A 23,025-nucleotide genomic window follows, 5' to 3' on the forward strand; every position below is an offset into this window, starting at 1 on the left:
TCTCGGCCTGACCTTGCATGGAGTGCTTATGAATACTTGGTTTTAGTATTTTATAAAGATGATAGTCGTAATGATGATGACAGGGTGGTAATGATATGCTGAGAGAGCTTTAAATGTCTCCTCAGAATAATTGTCATCAATCTGCACAGAATTCTAAGTAACTGGGATTTCCAAACCAGGAACTACAGAGCCCAGCCCTGACTTAACCCAGAGGTACACAGGGAATGCTGCTGAGCAGAGTGACAAATGAGAGCTCAGGTCTGGCTTAACACAGAGGCAGGAAGAGAGGCAGCTTAGTGGAGTGGTGGGTAATATAGGAATTGGGATATGCAGCAGAAGTCTGAGCAGTCTTACTTTGATCCGCTTTTACATATGAAAGACAAAATTTGTTTAACATCAATTTTTTTCATTATAAGATTCTTATGTTTCAACAGCATTCATTAATGTGAGCCTATAATTAAGGATCCTGGAACACTTAGAATTAAGATTCTTAAGAAAAGCATCGAAGAGATTGATAAATTTTTCGCTTGAAGCATGTTTTCAGTTCTTGGAGGCTAGTAGAATTATTTGCATATTTCAGATTCAGACCTAGGTTTTAGCAATACCTAAAATGTTATGACAAGGAGAATGTCACTACTGATAGCATTTACAAATTAAAGGTCCAGAGTTATTTGAAGAAGCTGGAGTACACAATTAAGAAAGCCCATAGAAGAATTTCCTTGTATGGATACATTCTAGAAAGGGTGGTTAAAAAAAAATCTCATTGGAATGTGTTAAAGTCAGATTGTCTGGAGTTGAAGGAATGTACTAGATGCTCTCTAGTGAAGTATTCCATTATAGCAATTGTACAAATTTGAGTTTACATTTTCATTCCTGGGTAGGAATTTATTTTGGTTTGAAATTACAAAGCTGGCAAGTTTAATTGCAATGATCCCAAACCCAGATTTCCAGCCATCTACGTTAAATTTCCTTTGCCACACTGGAGTCTGTGATCTTGCACATTCTTCAAAATAAAAAGAAATCAGAATTATATTCACTCAGATATGTGTGTCGCAGGTTTCCTAAAGCTAAACAAAGAACACCATTTTGAATAGTCCTCTAATAATGTGACGATGACACTTCTCCCAGCAAACAGTGGACTCTCCCTTTGAATATGAGTAAAGGGTCTAACTGTATGAAGTGTAAGTATGACCAACATAGGACCCTTCGTTAGGAAATGAAGCTCATAGAAAGTAGTTAATTTTTGTTGTTGTTGCTGTTTTTTGTTTTTTGTTTTTTTGGTTTTTTTAAGACAGGTTTTCTCTGTGTAACAGTCCTGGCTGTCTTGGAACTGGCTTTGTAGACCAGGCTGGCCTCAAACTCACAGAGATCTGCCTGCCTCCTAAGTGCTGGGATTAAAGGCATGCACCACCACTACCTGACAATTTATGTTTTTTAATAGTGGATTTATATTAGTTATTTTTCTGTTGCTGTAATAAAATACCGTGACCAGAAGCAATTTAAGGAAGAAAGTTTATGTTGGCTTAAGGCTTCTAAGGGCTAAGAATCTATAAGGACATAGCATGGCTGCAGGAGTAGGAAACTGGCTGATCACATTTCAACTTCCTGTGTATACAGGAAGCAGATAGAGTAAACAGGAAGTGGGTCCATGGTATAAACTCTTAAATCCTGCCTTCAGTAATGTACTTCCTTCATAACCTTCCCAAAAGGGGTCTACCAACAAGGAACCAAGTGTTAAAATACATTAATCTGTGGGGAACATTTCTCACTCAGACCACCATAAGGTTTGATGAAGAATGGGAAGTAATATTATACAACAAAAAGAAGATTCTGAACTAAGGGTACTAGCCTGGAGAAACTTTATCAAAATGTGGTGAGGTGCTTCTCAGCATCCCTGTCTGAAAGACAAAGATGCTCCTCTCCTGCAGGTAATAAGACTCTTGCATCAGGGTCTTATGACATACCTTAAGGTCAGATCGACCTTCCTGTATAAGATTTTCTCAAATTGTTTTTGCTTTAAAAGCTCCAAGTGTCAATGTACTCCATGTGATGTCAGCACATCTTGAAGTCCATCAAGCTATGAAATACCCTACTACACAGACCCAGGTAAGCCTCAGAACTATGAAAAACAATCAGAAAATGCTTATGATTATTTTAAAGCTCTCATCAGCAGATAAAAATACATAACAGCTAGTGCTAACTAGGGCAGAAGATCTGTGATTCTTAATGGCCAACTAAATATTCTTCCCTGAACAACTGACTCACCATCTGAATTAACTGAATTGATGCTATTCATTTTATGCCGTGGAGTAATAGCTTTCACTTAAAAAGTCTGTTGGACTTAGCTCATAAGTCAGACATTATTGTATCCTAAAAATTAGTTCCTCTTTCCAACTTTCCTATTGTTGTTTGTGATATCAATTTTCTAGCCACTTAGAGATAATCTCTAGTTTAGATCTTCTAAAACTCCATGTTTACAGTGACTTCTGAATTCCATGTTGATATTTCTCTAGTAACTGTTAGCTTCTTTCCTTTCTGTCTCCACATTTCTAGTCTTAAGCTCTGCTATTAGAATAGCCTTCTTTAAAATTGTATTTGCTATTTCATTTGTCTGTCATGAGTGGGCCATGTCAGAAACACAGATGAGCACACATGTATTTTTCCTCAGTGTCAAGGTACTTTATTGGCTGCAATTCTCCAGGTAGTTTCAGTTTCTCTTGGTTGGTGGCTGTTAGCAAAAACATATTGTTTTATTACAGTCTTAACCACTAATATTAACTCAGATCATGTGGTACAATTCACATCATACATATCACTCAGTAGTTATATCTATTATATCTCTATCTGTATGCCTGCCTGCCTGCCTGCCTGTCTAGCTAGCTAGCTATCTGTCAATCTATCTCTGTTATACTGTTACAGAATAGCTACAAAAAAGCTAAGGAGGCCATAGGAGAATTCAAGAGGCCATATTGAAGGCAGAAGCAGAAGGTTGAGAGATGCAAAGAGGATCTGGGCAGTATGTATAGGATTTAGATAAATAACTCTGCTGAAGGCCACCACAGAGCCAAGCTGCCCAGCTGCAGGTTTTAGCCTACTCTTAGTATTGAGTCAAATTGCTTGCCAACGTGAGGTATAGGACCATGAAATTCATAGGGGTAAGGTGTAGAACCACGTCCAGACATATAAACAAGCTGGGAACAGATGGCAATTCAAACAGGCCCCATAAGTAGTGGGGACTAAACTGAGTTGAAGCCCGTTGGAGAGAGGGGAGTTATTTACCTACTGAGTATACTGGATGATAAGATGATGAACTGGTAGGCCCTGCCACCATCTCAGAGTTGGCTAATTCCTCTGTATAAGAACTGTCCCCTTCCCCGGTCCAATGTTTTCAGTACGCTCTCAGGTGTAGTTTTCCTAATATGATTTTAATACACCTATCTGCTCATAGAGTTCCTATCTACTTGGCTTGGGAAAATGGTTATGACTTCAACAATGCTGGTGAGGATGCCGGGAGAAGGGAGAACTCATTCGCTGTTGGCGCCATTGCAAACTGAGGCAGCCACTATGGAAACCAGGATGGAGAGTTCTCAAATAGGTAAAAGTAGATCTTCCATATGACCCAGCTCTACTACTCCTTGACATATGCCCCAAAGACTCCTACTCCAGAGATACCTGCTCAACCATATTCATTACCACTTTATTCACAGTAGCTAGAAAATGAGAACAACCGTATGTCCTTCTACTAAAGAATGGATATAATATGCACAGTGGAATACTTATTTAGATGCAGAGACAAATGAAATTCAAAGGTAAATGAATGGAACTAGAAAGTACTATGCTGGGTAAGGTAACCCAGACCCAGGAAGAAAAAGACACCACATGTTTTGTTTTAGTGGTGTATCCTAGTTCCAGAACTTTAGATGCAAGTATACAAGCTGAATGAAGCAAAGTAGAAAGGGACTGTGGGAGGGTGAATGGGAGCTCTAAAGATGGGGACAGATAGCAGGCACAAGTGCTGTGAAGGAGGAAATGGAAAAATTGGGAGAGGGCTGTAACTCTGGAGGAGGGCAGGGAAGAGGGTAAAACAGAGAGAGAGAGAGAGAGAGAGAGAGAGAGAGAGAGAGAGAGAGAGAGAGAGAGAGACAGAGAGAGAGACAGAGAGACAGAGAGAGAGACAGAGAGAAGAAATGAATAACACTAGGAATACTTGAAAACTTCCAAATGGAAACATTATTTTATGTTACTCAAAATACACACACATACCACACACACACACACACACACACACACACACACACACATACACACACACACACACACACACACGTATTCCTATTGCTGAATACACCACATACTTTGGACACAGGACTTGGAGGAACTGACCTGGAAGACTCTTTCTTGAAGGCTAGCTCTTGTAGTACCAAAAGGCGCTATGCAAGCTGCCAAGGCAGAACAGCAATCAATAGTCCTATCCATCTGTAAAGCCTATGAACCACAACAATGTCTGGCTTATCAATACATCCTTAATGTTGCAATAGTGGCACTTTTTTGTGAATAATCAACAGTTGCCTAATTGGGTCTATGGCCCACTAGATAGGAGGAAATTTATATCTGGTATTGTAAACCTAGCCAAATACCCATGACTGGGTATGTCTTTATTTTAGCTTAGCTTCTTGTTAGGCCTGCAGTCTGTCATTGTATTGCATGGATTAGGGAGAGGCAGTTGCTCTAAGAAAGAGACAGCTACGAGGGTTCATGCTTGCCTTATATTAACTCGTATCCACCAGGAGATTAGTCTGGGCTTGTTTATATGGTGAAGGCAGCCTTCCAAAATTAGTGGAGACATACAAGATTTTTTGAAGCCTAGCTTGAAATTGGCACACTATTATTTCCTCTTGATTCTATTATCCAAAATAAACTACAAGACTGTTTCATGGGGTGAGGAAATAACATTTATAGATAGGAGACAGTAAAACACTGTATTGTAGATATAAACAGAAAAAGAGTAAAACCATCTGTATGTTCTGCCACTGAACAAAAGTTCAACCTGTTCATCTAAGCCAGGTATGTTGGCACAAACCCGTAATCCTTGCCCTGGAGGCATGTGTGTCACAAGTTCAAGGGCATCCTGAGCTGTATACCAATTTTGAGCCCAGCTTGTCTCAAAAAATAAAAATACTCCTCTAAGTGGGGGATCCGAACTATGTTCCTGTTTTGATCATGTGTATTGTCCACTTCTGCCTTGACTCACACAGTTAACTGTCCTCTGCCTTACTTCAATTCACCGACCCATGCAGACATTCCCCTCTGTCTCCTCTGCTCATGGCTACATTTGAACATGGATTATTTGCCCAGCCATCAAGAACAGCTTTTGTTATCTCTTCTGTACTTCAAATTCTCCTTTTCTGAAAGGCATCTGTAAATGGGTAGGGGGCCCTGGGCTGTGTAAGAATGGAAGAAACTGGCCTACTGTAAGCAAGCACACAGACAGCTAGTTTTTGTTTTGTTTTGGTTTGGTTTTTTTGGTTTTTTTCTGTGCTCTTGATTGTGAGTGTAGTAACAAGCTGTCTCAAGCTCCTGTTGCTATGACTTCCCCATAGAATGGATTGGGACCTGGAATTTTAAGACAAATAAACCCTTCTCTCCCTCACATTGCATTTTGTAAGAGCTGTGCTTTTCTTATCACATAACAAAAATGAACCTGTGATAGAGATTTGTACCTGCAAAGTGGGGTCACCTTCTCTGATAAACATGACCATGTTGCCTTTTAGAACGAATGTGAAAGACTTTAGAACTTTGGGCTGGAAAACACATCTAGTACTATGAACAGAGCTTCATGGGCCATTCTTAAGGGCGCTCTGAAGATAAGAATGCTGAGAATAATTCGCACAGTGAAAGACAAGATTCAGAGAAGACTTTGTTGGAAACCAGATACAGGCTACTTGTGTGACATTTTGGCTAAGAATCTATGTGTGCTGACCAGAATGGCCCCGAGGAATCAACTATAACAAAAGAACATCACTGAGGTGAAGCCTTTTGTGCTTGATGGGGACAATGGGTGCTGATCAGGCTGTTGCTGAAGAATCAGTGGTGACTAATAAGAGATCAGTACCACTTAGACGAAAGCTTAGACTGCCACTGGGACGATAGCAGTATGTTTCTCAGGATCAACACACAGCAGCTGTGGTCCAAGACAGCCAGGTTACATCTTAAGTTGGCAACAGAACAGAGCGATTTGTATGTAGGTGTTGTGCATGTGGTATTGGGTTTTTTGTTTTGTTTTGTTTGTTTGTTTTTCCCTCTGCTATTAGCTTTAATTCTATTTTCTAAATTTATTTATTTATTTATTTATTTATTTATTTATTTATTTATTTATTTATTTAATAGCCTGGTCACAGTTTTCTCTCCCTCCTCTCCTTCCAGCCCCTCCCCTGAACCCCACCTTACCCCGTTCCCACCCACCCCCAATACACTCCTCCTCTGGTTCTGCTTAGGGAAGGACAGATCTCCCATGAGTATCAACACAACATGGCAAATCAAGTTGCAGTAAGACTAAGCACTCCCCATGTATTAAGGCTGGGCAAGGTGACCCAGTATGAAGAGTAGGGTCCCAGAAGCCAGTAAAAGAGTTAAGACAGCCCCTGTTCCTACTGTCAGGAGTCCCACAAGACGACCAAACTACATATTTGTAGCATATATGTAGAGTGCCTAGGTCAGTCCCACAACACGAGCTCCCTGGTTGTCGGTTCAGCCTCTGTGAGCCCCTATGAGCCCAGGTTAGTTGATTGATTCTGGGTTTTTTTTTTTTTTTTTGTGTGTGTGTGTGTGTGTGTGTGTGTGTGTGTGTGTGTGTGTGTGTGTGTGTTGTCCTTGACCCCTCTGGATCCTACAATTCTTTCTCTCCCTCTTCTGCAGGATTCCCCGAACTCCGCCTAATGTTCGGTTGTGGGTCTGCATCTGTTTCCATCAGTTGTTGGATGAAACCTCCCTGACAACAACTGGGCTTTGGCACAATCCCAGCACATCCCATAGGCAGGATAGATTTTAGATTTTAGATTGGAGGTTATGTGGCTGGATTGGTTTCTTTTTTCTTTTTTCTTTTTCTTTTTCTTTTTTTTTTTTTTTTTTTGAATAAAGGCGTGTGTCACCATCGCCCAACTTGGGTTGGTTTCTTAAAAAGCATGAAAGATACAGGATTTCAGGGATCACGGAGAAGAGCTGAGGCCAGGCCCCATATGACAAGACTGGAGTTCCTGCAGATGACAGGATAGGTCATTCGTGAAAGAGCAGCTTCAGTTGCAATGGAGATCCCAGGATATTGGAGATGCCGGAACATGGACATTTGCCAAGGAGAGCTTCAGATGTAGAATGTGGCTGGCCTACGAGAGAGCCATGGAAGCTGCAGATGGCAGAGCAGGGGAGATGGGGCTGCTCAAGCTCTTGAAAGAATACTGAAAGAAGAATGGTGCAGCTAGTTTTACAAATAATCCACTGGAAAACAAAGCAACAGAAAACCACTAGCCTGACTCCTCAGAATTTTTCAAGGAACTACATATTTTCACCCTTCTCATCCTGAGGCATTGTATCTTTTTCTAATCTGAGCCACATCATTGGAATAGAATTTGAATCCTCTTCCATAATCAATACCTCCATTGACAAAATAACGAACCCTTTAGTGGACTTCTATCTAAAGTGTGTCAGTTATGATGATTTACTTGCCATCCTTCTTTCCAATGCCTCTGATGAACTCCAAAAGCCAGTTCAGAGGTGAACATGCAACCCATGCCATTCTGATAAAATATGTCTCTGAGTATTTATTATAGGAACCCATCAGACAAAGAACAACTTGTCTCCCACTTTGTTCTTAGATGCAGACCCTTGTCATTGACCATGGACCCATCCACATGGAGAAACTGTCTAGGGTAAGAAGGAATGAAGTCAACACTCAGAGAGAAGAGACAAAAGAAAAAGAATAGCTAGCTAGTGCCGGGTCTCTGTTTCAGCTTCCTCCCCACAGCTCAATTTTATAGGCAATAAATTTGTTTTGCTTTATGCCAGCTCTAATTGAGTTTTTTCTCACTTATAAGCAGAGAGCTCAAGCATATGACTTAGGAATATCCTTCAGAATCTAGCACAGTGCTAAATCCACAATGAGTTACTTCATAAGTGCATGTTAAGTAGAATGTAATACAATGTATTACTAAACATCAAAGAATGACAATATTTTCCTGAGACAGGGTTTCTCCATGTAGTTTAGGTGCCTTTCCTGGATTTCGCTCTGTAGACCAGGCTGGCCTCGAACTCACAGAGATCCACCTGCCTCTGCCTCCCGAGTGCTGGGATTAAAGGTGTGTGCCACCGCGGCCCGGCTACAAAAATTTTTAAATACAGACAATACTAATGTTGGCAAAGTACAGAGCAACTGAGTTTTTTTTTTTCAGTGCAGAAGACAATAAAAAGTAACATTGTAATTTTGGAAATGTCTTTTACTATATCTAGGAAATTTTAATATATGTTGATACACTAGGACCCAGAAGTTCATGGGCATATATACAATAGGAATACAATATATTTTCAACAAAAGATAGGTCTAATAAAAATATTATGAGTAGTCCCAAACTAGACACAACCAAATTTTCTACCAAAAACAGAAACAATCAATAGATAGATGATAGATAGATACATTTACACATAGATAGATACATAGATAGAATGTCAATGCAATAGAGTTGCCTTTCTATATCCACAGATTCGACCACTATGGTTCAAAATTATTCAGAAAATTATAGCATTGGTACTGAGCTGCGCAATTATTTCCTCCTTGTCATTTTCCCTAAACAATAAGGTATATATCTATTTACATTGCATTGGGTATTATAAGTATTCTGGAGGTGACCTAAAGCATATGGGAATACAAGTATCGGTTAGATGCAGATCCTAAGCCAGCTTATATAAAGGACTTGAGCATCAGTAAGTGATCCTCAGTATCACTGGAAACCCTGGAACTGGTCCCTCAAGGATAACAACCATTAGAAAGACAGAGCAATGCTGGTACAACAAATATGGATGAACAAACATGATGCTGAGTAAATTATGTCAAATATGAAGAAAACACACTTTACAGTCCTATTTACAGAGTACAAAAGGAAAGAAACTAATTTTCACTGCTACAAACAGGGATCATTCCCATCATCATGGGAGAGTCCTTATTGGAAGGAGGTGTAGGAGCTTTTCCTATGGACCCGTGCATGTACAAACTTACAATTATTGAGCTTGACAGAAAGTATCTTTAAAGAAATTGAAGAAGAAATGAATTTGCTATCCTTTGGATAACCACACACTGGCCAAGTTTCTGGTCTCCATCAGTGCGGTGGCTGATTCGCCCTTTCTAGGTAGCAATGGGAGAGGAGGTGAGAACTGTAAGAAGAGCAGTTACCACCCAAAGGAGCAAAACCATGAGAGGAAACACGTCTGTGACAGAGGAAAGTGTGTTCCCCGACTTCCTCCATCTGGCACGCCATATGCAGCATCTATCAACGCTCATTTGCTATATGCAGTGGAGGACATTTCTTTTCGGGTAGAGAATAACTTGTCCTTTTTCGATCTTATGATGACAATTGCTTCAGTCTTAATGCTCTGGGAGTTGAGTCATATTGTCTAGTAGATTCAACAAAGGCAGAGCTGGATCCTCGGCTTTTCAAAGCCCAGAATGGCCACCTGAAAACTTACAGTTCCCTCAAAATCCACCAGCGCCACTCTGGCTCTTCTCTCCCAATTTTCTGCACTTGCACTTCCTTTAGATTTTAACCCCTTGCTTCTTGCTGCTTTCAGATAGCATATAAACATGTGCTAGTGAGGTGATCTCCCTAACCTACCTGAAATAATATATTAACTCCACTTAACCTAATTATTAACTTTTAACCCTCTGTTTGTTTGAGGGTTAAAAGTTAATAATTTTCAACCATATCTGCCCAGAAAGGGCTTATCTCTGGTGCCCCATAGGCACATATATTGTAATGCTTAGTCATCAGGGAGTGCACTACTTGAGAAGGATTAGGAGGTGTGGCCTTGTTGGAGTAGGCGTGGCCTTGTTGGAGGAACTGTGCCACTGGTGGGCTTTGAGGTTTCAATCGTAGAAGCCAGGCCCAGTGGCTCTCTCTTCCTTCTGCTGGTGGATCTGGATGTAGAACTGTCTGTCAGCTCCTTCTCCAGCACCATGCCTGCCTGTGTGCCACCACACTTCCCACCATGCTGATAATGGACTAAAGATATGAAACTATAAGCAAGCCCCAATTAAATGTTTTTGTTTATAAGAGTTGCCATGGTCATAGTGTCTCTTCACAGCAATGGAACATTGACTAAGATGTCGCTACACATTTATTTAGTTTTTGGAGAGCCAGTGCTGAAAAGAAATCATAACCATATTATTATAAATTGGTGCTTTTGAAAGCTAACTGGCTTTTCTTGGTTGCCTAGTAATTCTCTTTCTTTGCCAATTCCCTTCAAGAATAATTCCAGATTTCTGTTCATTCTCTCATCTCAGAACCTCCCCATACTTTCTGGTTCTGTGATTGAACCCATCTAGTGAGATGCTCCTTCATGAGATATGTCTCATGGAACCTGTGTAGTCCCTCCAGGACTCACACTCAAAAAGCCTAAAGCTCAGAAGAGATCTCCTTCTGCAAAGAGCACATGATTAGAAAAGCCCCATGTTCAGTTTAATGCTGTCTTAAAATTCTTAATAACTGTGACCAAGGGCTCTACATTCACACTGTGCCATGTCTGTACAAATCACACAGCTAGGACGGCCTCCTACCATAGATATGTGGTATTTTTACCCCAGAGACTGAAACTTTTCATTGTTCTCAAGGAAAATTGCTTTTTCCAAGCGTTTAGAAACCATTAGCCTATTCCCCATAGCATATACGTTGCCCATTTTTTTTGGTACAGCATGTTCACAAAGTTAAACATCATCACCACCTGATTCTACAAAGCAGAAGTCCAAGCCTGAACCATCAGCTGTCACTCCCACCCTTCCCTCCCACTGACCCCTGACAATCACCAATCTACTTCGTCACTGTAAGACTGTGCATGAATATTAATTATATGATAGATGTGGACCATTGTATCTGACTTCTTTCACTTCTTTTTTTTATTTTATTTTATTTTTTTTCTTTCACTTCTTTTGAGGCCAACGGTGAACTGCATCCTGTTTGTAAGGCCGAGGTGAGTTCCCACTTTAGTTCCTTGGGACCCTTTGTCCCTGGGTTGATTTTACTTTCCGTCACCTCTTCCCTAGACCTCCCCCCACCCAATGTGTCATTGTCTTTAAATCCACTACAGTCTTTACAATAATACTCTTTCAATACCAGAACCCTTCCTGCCTCGTGTTCTCGCCTGATCCTAGGCAAGCTTCTCAGTTCTCTATGCCTTTTCTCCCACTGACTCTCCAGCCTTGACTGGTCTAGCTTCTTCTAAGTGCCTGGTGGATGCTTCAGCTGACTGATGACGCTTTCTGCCTTGGCACTCTAGACTCATCCTAGGCATGACCTGCTGGTTGACACTCCCTTACTTATGTCCACTTTCCCATTGGCCTCTGGTCTTCTTTTCATCCCTCTGACCATCCTTCTCAACATTTTTTCCAAAATGTCTTTGTGTCTCCCATGATCTCATCAGTACTTCATTACTCTTTATAAAGCTCTCAACTTGGTTGATTTTTATTCTCAATTGATTTTAAACTAGGGTCTTCATCCAAACTGCGCTACCATGTTCTGTTAAAGATTACCAAGTCTCTGTAGATATTAAGATCAGGCTGTATCCTACTCTAAGTAATATTGCATTTTTGTGTAAAACTGTTTTTCTAGGGTCTGCCTGGCCCAGAGGGACTCTGTTTCAGAAGCACCTTTCACTCCATTTTGAATATAAATGCAGAAGTAGGATAGCTTTACACCTTTGCGGGCACATAAACACTAACACCTGCCCGGGACCACACATAAGACACAGACTTACCAATAACTTATTCCTAAGAGAGGAAAGAGTGCCACCTTTTAAATGCACCAAAGTTGATTGGGATCAAATGGACACATGGATGTATTCAAATCCTATCAGGAAACCAGGCCTGGGAACTTACAAAGCACACCAGGCTGAGGAAAGGTGGCCAAACCCTCATCTCAACCTCATGGAGAGGAGGAAGAGACCTAATGTTGCCTGCTACATAACGGACCTGCTGCTTTAGATGGGCTGGTTTTAGAGGCCTGATGGAGCAGCCTGAAAGAAAATAGACCACACCCCTGCAGCCTGTTCTTTAGAACAAAGAACCAACAAGCCCCTGCTATGATGGATTATGGTACTCAGACCTAGAAGGGAAAAGCAAGCCCAGCCTCCCACTTTTACTGTCTGGGGCAAAGGCAATTTTATACTATGGTCCCACCTAGTACCTATCTCCATACCAAAAGTCACTTAGATTGGGTCACATGTGGTACGAAATTTTTCCACGCCCTTGAGAACATGTGAGAACCAGAAACATTTTTTCTAGGGATTTCAAGTTTCTCTCTCTCTCTCTCTCTCTCTCTCTCTCTCTCTCTCTCTCTCTCTCTCTCTCCCTCCCTCCTTCCTCCCTCCCTCCCTCCCTCTCTCCCTCCTGCCCTCCCTTCTGCCATCATACCCCCTTAAGGATCCCTACCGTGCTGTACATGGCAGTTATATCTTATAAGGACGCTCCTCTTTGGGATTTGAAGAGAAGGCTCTCTGTCCCTTCAAAGCCCTGCCATGTTGCCTAAAGAATGATGATCCACAATTTGCTAATACTCTCTCATTTTAAGGCTGGACCACAGCCCTCCATGTCATAAGGAGTCATGTCACTTTCTTCCCACAAACCTACCAGTTTTCTATGTCGTTTTTAAGTTATAACACTGAGATAATAGTGACCCCCACAAACCTGTCATCTGACCACTTGGTATATATGCTAAGGGACCAGTAGGCAGAGAGCTTCCAGCTATCCCAGGGGCTTCAGGGTGGCGTACTCCCCACTATTGATGGAAACTGTTCCAATTGCCATCTGTCTGTCTACCCATTCAACCAGCTGGATCTCCCAGCCATTTGTCCACTAGTTTTCCCATCTAGAGCAAGTCCTGCTCTTCACTTCCAAGACATCCTGGTGCTGCATCTCACTACTGCAGCTTGACTTGACCTGATCCCAAGGCTTGGCTCATATCTGTGACTCTATGATTCGACCCTGCAGCAGTGTCTCAGTGGACCTCTGTTAGGGAAAGTTGTGTGAGTCCTCCACAAGACTCTTTCAGCATGTCTATCAGCTTCCTGCTTCCAAGCCTCAGGCCTCTTTGCACTCTTTGAAGTCTATTGCAGCCTCCTTAACCCTCTATACCCTATGTATATACACATGTGTAGATATTTACTGTGTGACCTGTAATATGTGATCTGAGAGCTAACATACTAAAAGGACCTATATTTGCTTTAGCCAACTTAAAACAGAATCAGGACCATTTGACAAATTCCTGCCTGTTGTGGAATATTAGTTGAAGATGTGTTACATTCATTTATGCGGTGGAATATTTGTTTTAATGATGCAAAGATGTGCGGCATTCTTTTATGTTGCATTTGTTTAACTCTGTGAAGCTGTGTTACTTTGCCTGTCTAAAACACCTGATTGGTCTAATAAAGAACTGAACAGCCAATAGATAGAAAGGATAGGTGGGGCTGGCAAACAAAGAGAATAAATAGAAGAGAGAAAAGAGATAGGAAGGAGAAAAGGAGAAGGAGAAGAGGATGCCAGGGACCAGCCACCTCAGCCACACAACCAGTCACAGAGTAAGAAGGGAAGAAAGACATATAGAATAAAGAAAGGAAAAAAGCCCAGAGGCAAAATGTAGAAGAAGAGAAACAGATTAATTTAAGTTAAAAAAAAAATGGCTAGAAACAAGCCAGGCTAAAGCTGGACATTCACAGGTAAGAATAAGACTCCATGTATTTATTTGGGAGCTAGGTGGTAGGTCCCCAAAGGGTGAAAAAGAATAACCAACTAACACCTGCCAACTAAACTAATGTACTTTGTGAATTTATTATCATTCAATGAACTTTAACATTGTAGAAAGACACAAGTATGTTCATCTGTTTCTGACATGGGCTGCTCACAACTCTAGATGTGCCTTCTTTCCTGGGTTTCAGATTTATTTGTGAATGTCCACTGAAAATATCTTTATCTAGAGATCTACAAGTTGCCTAGCACCCTAAAACATGTTTGTAATAAAACTTGAGCCTGTGTTTTTAGTCAGATCTCACAGCCTGACATGGTGCCTCCCTGCAGCTCTCTTTAGGACAGAGACTTAAGAAGCAGTCTGTGCTGGAACTTGACAGCTCTCAAGACTCAGTAAACCTTTCCTTAGTTAACTTGTTTATGCTGGTATTCTGTCACAGTCGTGGAAGGCTGACTGAAAAAAAACGCACTTCAGGACTCATTCTTAAAGGCATGCAGGTTATCACGCTACTCTGAACAAACTGAAATCTAAGGCCAGAAGCTTGGACTTAAATTGTCGCCACATCATTTCCTAACAATGTTACAGACAAGCTACTTATCTGCTGGTGCCTTGGTTTCTTCATCTGTAAAATGGGATTACTTTGAAAACTATGTAAGTTGGTAATCTATAGTATTTAGAAATGCACCTGGCACAAGGTAAGTAGACAATAAAATGTTTATTGCCATCTTTTTTTTTTTTTGACCGAAGTTTGACATCCTCTCAGTCCTTTGGTGTGTAGTCTTTTCCCTGGATGAGTCATGCAAAATGGTCCTTTTTGAAGCCAAGAAGAATCCTAGAATGTAAGTTATCTAGACATGGCCCATATTTTTGGATAATCCAAGCTAAGCTGTTAGAGATAGTCAGGTCATCCAGAATGATCCTGTCCAGCATCCATGAGAAAGGAAGGAAACCGAATCCTCAGGAGTCTCCCCATAAAGGTGTGTGAGAGCTAAGCTGTCAATAGATATACAGAGTCTAGATCAATTTCTGACTGATCCTGACGTCCTTCCAAATCCCTAAGCACTTAGTGATTTTCCAAACCGTGTCTAAGGAAGTTATTAGTTATAAAGATGATATGACTTAACATAATTTGGCCTAACTGGAGTGGGGGTAACTGTTCAGTAGTCTATGTCGTGTGTGGGGGGGCGTGTAGAGAGAGAGAGGAGAGAAAGAGAGAGAGACTGTTCCAGCTGTCTGTGGTCTAACTGTGTGGGAATATCTATTTTATTGACTTGTTAGCTAATAATCACCATAAAACACACACACACACACACACACATGCACGCATGCACGCATGCACAAAGAATATTTAAAAGTATTCCAGCTCCTTGTAAAAAGTAAAGCTAAACATTATTTCATGAAGTTTTTAGCGGCACTTATCCAGGATCATGCCATAATATTTCTTCTGAGGGTCCTGATCAAGAAAGATTGAAAACCACTTTCTGAAAGTATGAAGCAATTGACATTGGGAGATTAATCCAATCCATAGGGCCAACCCAAAGACATTCAGAGCAGAATCCTATATATGGAGGCAGTTAGTTATTCATGGGACCACGGGAGGCTCTCAGCAACAATGCCATGTGATTGACATGCATCAAAAGCTGTCAATGGAGGAAGGATTCCCGAGGGGTCCTCCTATATCTGGTGATGGTAAATAGATCTGAGCTGGTGAGCAGGACCCACTAGAATGTGGACAATCAGAAGAAGCATCCTTAGGAGGCAGCCTGCTCAGCAGGGCTGTAGCAAAGGTGAGATGATAATATCTCTGCCTCTAGCTAGGTCAGTGGATGCCTCTAGTCCTAATATTCAACCTGGATATTCAAAACTGTGCCAGGGAGGCTTTCCCAGAAAAGCCCTGCTCGAGTGGAAGGAGCCAATGACAGAGAAGTCTACACATCAGCTGAGCAAGGCTGTAGGTCGGAATGGATTAGGAACTTGGTGACTGTGCTCGGGTGGCAGAGATGTGACTCCTGATGCTTTAACAACCTTACAATTTTTGCTATTAAAACTGCAAATATACTAATTTTTAGCTTTTCATTGGCAGATCTGAACAAGAAATCCCTGTTTAGAACAAACTTTCCGATATACCACAAATATTGAATAAAACAAGTACTGGCTATAACAGCACCGGTTGTTGTCCCACAACGCCTGTGAAGAAGCCTGATAAGGAAAGGACTGCAGAGAGAAAGGCTAGCTTCTGTTAGTTTTACCAAAAGTGTTCAGAGAGAGACACTGGAGGTGGCTTTATTGGTAGAGATCCAAATCCCACAGCCATGTTCAAGCACAGCTTCTGGCTTATCTCTAATAGGCCCTCAAATGGTCCCATAAATCTTGTTATACCAGACATGGTGTGCTCAAACTTTGGGCAAGAGCTCCCATTAATGGAGGAGTTCAATGCCCCTCTCCGCCATGTGAATCCAGCCCAACTTTGTTGACTTCTATATAATCCATAGAAGACAACCGAAGTGGGAACTTCAAGAGTGGGTCCGGAAAGGCTGAGCAACTTCTGCTGTTTCTTATGGAATGATTGTTCTTGGGGAGCCACTTCTATCAGAAGCATGATGCTGGAAAGGGCATTCGGAAGTATGCCCCTCAACCCCCAAGTCCTGGCTGGTACCCTGCACTGTCTCTCCAGTACAGGAACCATCTGGGATGTCCAAACTTGCACAACTACGGCCCAGCCCAAGTTGGACTTTAACCATATGAGAGAAAGCAGGACAGCCCACCCCACATTCTAACCCATAAAACTGTGAGCAGAAATAAGCGGTCATCTTAAGCAGCTATATTTTATGATAATGTGTTACAGGACTGTTGAGGCAAAATGAGGTTATTGTGATTAATGAGAAAACACTAACTGGAACAACCATTTTCACTGCAGGCAAACAGCTCTGCCAGGCTGTGAACTCTGAGGACAGAGCTGTATCTGTGTCATCCCTTCCTATACTTGGGGTATGACTCATATAAGGTACCAAATAAGTCTATATGAGAACAATGCCCATACAAAATTTGAAAATCATACATCACCTTTGTAATGTCTAATAAATTGTCAGTAGTTATAAAAAAAATCACATAAATGCAAGTTGACCAAGGTTCCTTGACTTGCTTTAGGTGAATTTTTCTAGTTGATGTAAACCAAGGGCATTAATTGTTGCTTTTTTCTAACTACAGAGACATCAGCAAAAGAATATGCGTAAGCTTGTTTTGGTCTATTTGGCATCACTATGGCAGAACTCCTGAGGACTGGCTATTCCATGAAGAGGTTTGTTTGAATCATGGTACTTATGTCCTCTTGAGAGCCTTCTGGTTCCATCAGAAGCTATTGAAGAAATGGGGAAGGTAAGCATGTGTGGAAAGGGTGGACTACCTTCATAAGAACTCATTCCTGCAAGAGTTACCTCATTTAGTGAGATCAGCATGAATCATGGCCTTCGGAGGTGTCTCAGCACCTTTTTATCTTGCACTGGGCTTCATATTTTTTTAGGTTTTACCACCTCAACACTGCCACACTGGGAGGAGGGGATGAGATCTTAACACATAGAGCTTTGACATCCATGCAAGGTAAAGAGTAGAAACAGTACTAGCGTACCAAATCCACTGCTCTGGGTTACATTTACCTTCTGACTTAAGCTATAGTCAACTGCTTATTATTTCAACAGATTCCCTTTGTCCAAGTTTAAGGGCCACAGTATTAATATGTTACTGTCACAAGTCATGTTGGGGAACAGAGAGAGAGAGAGAGAGAGAGAGAGAGAGAGAGAGAGAGAGAGAGAGAGAGAGAGAGAGAAAATTTACAAGGAGATTCCAGCCAATTTACAAAATGAAGCAGTGTCAAGCAGCACATTTAGAAGCCCACGGAGCACTTAAAAGAACAAAGAATGATATTTCCAGAAGCACAAGATGAACTCCTGATCAACACTGTGAAAGGGCATAGTCCTGAGGCTACTGGGAGTTGAGAGTGAAAAGGAAGACACTCAGAATATGACTCTAGTCTTACTTTCTAGCAAGCTCATCCCTGGAGCTAAACCCTCACATAATCTGCATTTGTGCAGAGCAAACCATGTCTCCACCCACCACACTGGACACGACACTGAAATACCAAGATCATTTAGAATGACTGGAAAACAGCTAGTGATCATCCAGGGAAGACATTTAGGGGATGAGAGTAGGAGTAGGGAGGGCAGGGAGGCCATCTTACCTGGTGTGCTATCATAGTCTAGTTTGTACCCTTGCATTTACTTCCTGGTGAGGAGACTGTAACTATGCTTGCAAGGGCTTAGTGACTTTGCTTGGAATGCTCTGCTCTAATGTGACCTCCTCCACACCCCTCCACTGCTTCATCCCTTGCACATATCCTAGAGCTAATGTGACCTCCTCCACACCCCTCCACTGCTCATCCCTTGCTCATACCCCAGAGCTAATGTGACCTCCTCCACACCCCTCCACTGCTCATCCCTTGCTCATACCCCAGAGCTAATGTGACCTCCTCCACACCCCTCCACTGCTCATCCCTTGCTCATACCCCAGAGCCTCCTGCTGCCATTGTCCCTTTGCCTCTACACTGGTTGGAGGAGGGGAAAGATGAGGTATGGCCAACAATTGTCAACTTGACCCATTCAGAATCTAAGAACCTGAAGGTGGAGGTGGAAGCTGCTCCTTCTCCATGCCATTTACTCCCTCAAAGATCCATCTATGTGATGTCAAGCTGTAGAAAACGAGGCCCTCTTTCATCCCAGGAACTAGTTCTGGGGAGCCCTTCTCTTTTGGCTGAGGGAGTAGGGCTACAGTCCCTTCCCTGCATCTCCAGGAAGAAGTAACTTTCTGCCTTGAATTTCAGTCCTAATATTCCAGAAAACTCCATTCGTTTTATGTGTGCTGTAGTAGGGAAGCAATGGGGAACCCAGCAACCACTGGGAAGAGTCTGGCAGCTTCCTGGATTCAGGGTAGCCTTTCCCTGCTGTTGCTCCTCATTCAAAGACAACAACCAACGTCCTGTGCAGCATTCTCCCCCAGATATCTGTTTCTTTATGGTCTCCTTGGCTTCCATTTCCAGACAGAGGCCTTCTTAAAGACACACATGTGTCTTACCACCCTTAAAAGAGTACATACATATTTCAGTGAGCAAATCCAATTTGAGAGTGGGATTTCACTTTCCCTAACGTCTTTACCACCAGCACAGCTATTATGATGTTAAGTTCTAGAAAGAATGAATTGCACAAGTATTCCTAAACTTGTTGAAATGGGAATTGAGCAGAAGTGTTGTTAGGAAAATGAAAAGTAGGAGATGTGGCCCCGACAGAAGTAGAAAGGGTAGCTTTGTTTGATCTTTCTAAAGTCCAGGTGTCTGAATGAGAAGTTTGATTCCTTGGGCCCGTGTCCAACCAGACATACATAATGGACATACAATACAGTCCATTAAAAACTGACTATAAATGACAATGTATGCCAATATCCAAGATGGATTTTTTTTCAAAGATACATAATTCATATGTTGAAAAGTCTGTAAATCATAAAGGGTCTTTCAAGAAGTCTTTTAAAACGTTCATTGTTTGATTTTTTTTAAACTGATGACTTCACTGGCATACACATGTACATATATATGCACACATATGTGGCATATATGTGACATGCATAGTTTATGCACAATAAAATTTAGTAAGAAATTTGGTGAGGTTTTTTTGCAAGATCATCACTGAAGAAGCAGAATTCAAGTCAACCAGTTCTTCGGATCAGAGTCAACCTTCAGAAGCAGCCATCCTACCTTCTAACATTGTAGATGATTTTAATCTGTTTTGTTTTGCTCTGTTGTGGTTTTAAAAGACAGGGTCTTTCTGTGTTGGCGAGGCTAGTCTTGAAGTCCTGCCAGGCTTAATCTATTTTCGTTTTGTGAAGTAGGAGTACAAGCACCCCCCACCATGTCCTATAATGCCACCTATTCTAGAGCTTTATAGAAAGAGACACAGACATCGTATGTTCTTTTGTCTGCTTACTATGTCTGGGAAATTAATACACGTCACCAGATCTAACTGAAGTTTATCCATTTTCATTATAGTACAGCATTCTATTATGCCAATAAACCAAACTTTGTTCATTTCTCTATTAGTATTCTGAATTGGTTTACCATATATCATCCAGATTAATGGGGAACTGAAGCATGGATCAGAACCCATTCTGTTGAGAATCTTGAGCAGGTACTATGCTTTAGGTTGGAATATGAGTTCACTGTAATCCTGATCTCTTATGGAGGAGAATCTGATTGACAGCTACTTTCTCTGAAGAAAAAAATAATGCTCCAAAAATGCAGTAGTGGTCTTACCTCGACCGTGGTAATGACCTTCTTCAAGTTACTATGTCTTTTGGCCAGTGACCACTGGGTCTGACACTAAAATTGTCAGTGGTCCCTATAGAGAGCCAGTTTATAACCAGGAAAACATTCAGCTCTTGAATTTGACAAATAACAATTTCTGATTAACTCTGACTTCTGTAACAAACAATTCCTCACAAAGATTTATTTCTTACTCATAGAATAGTGTAATACTGGCATTCTGGACTTCTAGAATATTTTAGGAGCCCTATTTCCTTCCCTTTTATGTTTCTTCTTACCCATAAACTCAGTTTGTTACATTGAGGACAGACACCAGCCTGGCCTACACAACAAGATCCTTCCTGTCTCTTAAAAAGTTAAATCGATCTATTATGTTGGAAGACAGAATGATGGTTACCTTTGAATGTTGAGTCTGGAAGGCCTAGGAGTCCTGCAGAACTGTAATGTTTCAAATTTGGTTGTACTTCTCTAAGTGTGTGCAAAGAAATCCACCAAGCACGGTGTATGTATTAAACATGTTATAGTTATTACTTACGTTAGGTATATCATATATGTTACATATATGCTAGACGTAACATATTTTGGTAAAAAATAATTGCTTACAATACAATAATAAAATTATATGATCCTTATTGATGGATCCCTCAGAGTTCAGGAACCCCCAACTAATGAATTACATCTCAAATATTTTTTGGAAAAATAATCATCTTGGATTTACTTATGTGTTGCTAATTAGTCAATCAAGTTAAAAGACTTTTGCACAAATGGATTTTTAATGGGTATATGTATGACAAGATGCATCTCCTGCCTATCTGACCTCTTTCTGTCTTTTATCATGGCAGAATATACATCATAAAGTGGTTGGTACAGTTCAAGATTGATTCACTCTCTGTGAATAATGTCTGGAAGTTGTGAGAGGTAGAATAATATTTGGTCTTCAACCCTGTTTCCTGACATACATTTCTAAACGCCTTCTGGAATCTAGAGCCTTTTTTTGTATGCTCATGAGATAAGCAGGAGTTTGGGGTCCCTATACAGCTTCAGGATTAAGGCTTGTTACAGAAATACCAGGACAAGATTAAAGGTTTAGGAGCCCCCAACCATCAGGGGATGGAGAGGGCTGACAGTGGAGCTCATCCATGATGGCCAATTTCTTAGCCAGTCATGCCTAAGTGATGAGACTTCCACAAAACCCAAAAGGACTGTGTTTGGGAAACTTCTGGATAGCTGGACAAGTTAGGTGGCTAGGGGGGTAGTAGCTAGAGAGGCATGAGAACTCTGAGCTCCTTCCAAAATATTTCACACTCAACAACAACACTTCTCTTGAGCAGGTCATCTGCATCCTTTGTTATATCCTTTAGCAGTGAGTGAATAAGTGCCAGCTGTTTCCAAGGGTTTTATAGCAAATTAACCAAATTCAAGGAAGTGGCAGTGAAAGGTTAGAGCACTGATCTGCAGTAAAGGGCATCCTTTCCGTACCAGTTGTAATTGGTGTCCAGATCCAGAGGCAGCCTTGTGGGACTGAGTTATCAGTCCATGAAACTAGACAGTCTTTCCAGGTAGGAAGTACAATAATTGAACTGAGTTGCATGACACCTACTGGGTGCCCAGTGGAGAGGTGAATAGTTGCTACTGGGAAGAAATTACCCTACTTTTGGTGTCCAGAAGTGAAGTATTCTATGTTGAAGGGACTATGTGAGGATGGAAGCTAGGAAACTCACTTTGGTTTTCAGACCTCCATAGAGGAGTAAAACAGACCTTGCCTGATGCTATTAGGCAGCTAAGGCTCAAAGGAGAAGTGCAGCACTTGACAGTTGCCTCTAAAATCTCAATAGGAACGAGCAACAACAAACGCTTGGACCCCAGCTCACTGTTTCCATCATGCATCTCTTTGACTCCTAATGGTGACACTGATAAGCCGCAATCAGCATGTGTTCATCCAACACTGTAAGAATATTGTTTTACCACTGATTCTTCCACCTTGGTGTGGTTGGAATCAAATTCATAGGTTGTCATGAATATAGTTCTGCTTATTGTTGCTGGTGCTTCTGCTGTGTCATGAATTGCTCCCCAGACTTTTGGTTCTGTGGTCCAGGAGTCTACTAACACTGGAGCCTGGAACTTATCTCTGAGGATCTTCGAGTGATTGCAATCAGCCGTTGGCTGGACTGTAATCATCTGAAGGCTTCGTTGAGTTGAGTATCTGGAGTACTTCACACTGATGGCTGGCCTGGGCTTGTTTCTGGAGTCCCTCTGCCTATGACTCTCCAGCACATTGAGCAAGGGTAGTTGGTTTTCTTACATGGTTTCTACCTACCACCATCCCCAAAGTTGACAGTTCAGTGAGAGCTCAGGAAAAGAAACTGACTTTGCCTTGGAAGTAACATAGTATTGCTCCTATGACATTCTTTTGATTATAAGCAAGTCATAAACCCAGCCAAACTGGAAGAGAGAGAATTGGACCTCACCTCTTGATGAAAAGGCTCTCAAAGAACTTCTGACCATTTTTTAAAAAATTGCCACTCCATGAGACAATTACAATAATCAAAATACATTTAATTGATGGTCTTTCATACGTTTTCTAGGTCTATACCTAGAATCGTACATGTGATGGTGGGCACATAAATCAGCTAATCAAATTATACCACTGCATTTATTATCAAAGCAGTC

Source organism: Peromyscus eremicus, chromosome 4 (genome assembly GCF_949786415.1).
Source record: "Peromyscus eremicus chromosome 4, PerEre_H2_v1, whole genome shotgun sequence".
In the NCBI taxonomy this organism is placed as follows: domain Eukaryota; kingdom Metazoa; phylum Chordata; class Mammalia; order Rodentia; family Cricetidae; genus Peromyscus; species Peromyscus eremicus.